This window comes from Aplysia californica, unplaced genomic scaffold (genome assembly GCF_000002075.1).
Source record: "Aplysia californica isolate F4 #8 unplaced genomic scaffold, AplCal3.0 scaffold00098, whole genome shotgun sequence".
In the NCBI taxonomy this organism is placed as follows: Eukaryota; Metazoa; Mollusca; class Gastropoda; order Aplysiida; family Aplysiidae; genus Aplysia; species Aplysia californica.
In genome coordinates this window covers 1,272,014-1,274,225 of record NW_004797368.1, presented here as the reverse complement: position 1 = coordinate 1,274,225, position 2,212 = coordinate 1,272,014, and positions in this window count along the sequence as shown.

The window sequence follows — 2,212 nt, the reverse complement described above, 5'->3', positions numbered from 1 at the left end:
TTACAAAGTAGCCTACTATCTGCTCAGTACCAGTTTTAAGAAATGTGACGTTTAAAATTTAGAGTTTCACAACATGTCAAGCTTTTTAGTATGCAATTCTTTGAATACCTAGATAACGACTCCGAATAACTTTACGATTTTGATAGAGCAAACAGAACATTTAATTTGGTTCCTGACCTCATGGCCGTATTAACTCAAAACAGCCAAAGAAGTCCGATAGAACTTTGTAATTCTGAGATAGCAATGATGAATATATTATAATATCTCCGAACAGGATCAAGAGTAGAAGCAGAGCTTGAAAATCCCAAAATGACCAAAGTGTTGGAACGTCTCATTCTGGACTCCAACCAGGGTCAAATACACTATAGCATGGCACCAATTGAGCTAACAGCGAGTTCTCTTTATTTCTTGCGTCCCTGAGACGTTGTTCCCAATCAGTTCCCTGCCTCTCACGTCCAGAATCATCCCGACCGCTAACACTACAAACCTGTCTCTGTCAGGCACAGTGGTGTCTTCTGTGCAACGGGTAAGCAATGCACCGTCGCAAGTAAAAAAACTGGAGTTCGATTCTCGTGTGGTGAGAACTTTTATCGAGTATCTCGATCTTTCTGATGGGATGCTGTATCCTTCACAGCCCATGTTGGCCCTATTTGGCAGGGTCAAAGCCCACCTCCTGTATTAAAAATGAAAATGGTGAAATTGTACCTGTTCAGGTTTAACGCCCCTATCAATACTATACGGTAACTTAAAAGGCGGGACCTCCGAGTTTAACGTCCATCTCCGAAAGAATCTCGAACCCCCGAACCAGCAGTCTCACGATTACGAGTCCGGCAGCCTAACCAAAGGACTTAAGGATTATCAAGAACATGTACAGGGATCATACTGCTGCAATGAGAATAGAAAACGACATCAGCGAATACATACGTATTAAAAGAGGAGTCAGACAAGGATGTGTACTTTCTTCAGACTTGTTCTCCCTGTATAGTGAAAATATCATGAGACACATAGAAGAAATGCCAGGTATCTCGATAGGGGGACATAATATTTAAACAATCTAAGATATGCAGACCACACAGTCCTAATAGCAGAAGATGAAGAACACCTACAGATTATATTAAATGTAATCGTACAAGAGAGTGGCAACATGGGCTTAAGCCTGAACATCAAGAAAACCGAAACAATGGTGATAAGCAGAAAAACTCCAACCCCAACATGCAATATCAAAATCAATGATACCACCCTCAAGAAAGTACAACATTTTAAATATTTGGGGACCATTATATCATCAGATGAGAGATGTCACAAAGAAATTAAAAGCCGCATTTGCCAAGCAAAAGAAACCTTCCACCAAATGAAACAGATACTCACAAACATCAATCTGTCACTGGAAACGAGAAAAAGAGTACTGAAAAGTTACATCGAGCAAACCCTATTATACGGGCGCGAAGCATGGACAATCAATAAACAGTTGAAAAGAACAATTGTGGCGACAGAGTTGTGGTTCATAACACGCATGCTACGTATCCCACGGACAGCTAGAAAAAACATATGAAGAAGTTTTGGTTGAAGCAAATTGCAGAAGACAGCTTATGACGAATATAAGAAAGCGACAGGCAAATTTCTTCGGACACACAATGCGGAAAGAAGCATGGGAGAATATCGTAACAACAGGCAAGTTTGATGGAAAGAGAGGCAGACGCAGACAGAGGGAAAAGATAGTGGACAAGATGACAACATGGCTAGGTGCAGCAAGAACAACAGACACCATTGCTGCAACGCAAGACTGAATTAAGTGGAGGTCCATGATCGCCCACGCCAGTCGGCAAGGCACCGAATGATGATGATGAGCCTAACCAAAAGGCATTTTAAAAAGTTGGGGGGTTTTTAAAGGTCGGGCAGAGGTCACAACGGCCGTCTTGCAACCTCGGGTATCACTCATCCAGAGACAGTTCTGGGCACCCTTCCCACCCCCAGAGGTCCCACAACAAAGGATGTTCGTCCGGCCCCCTTTCATCTGGATAAGTAAAACTTGCCTTCAAACAGCAAAGAATGCAAGGCTGTCAAGCCCAAGTGGACACGGTAATAAACACAATCCACAACGCCGCCCAAACTGCGAAAACCCTCTACTAAATAGCCACGCCAGATGAATGAGGGATTACATGTAATGGGCAGATAACATGATACTCTCTCTCTCTCTCTCTCTCTCTCTCTC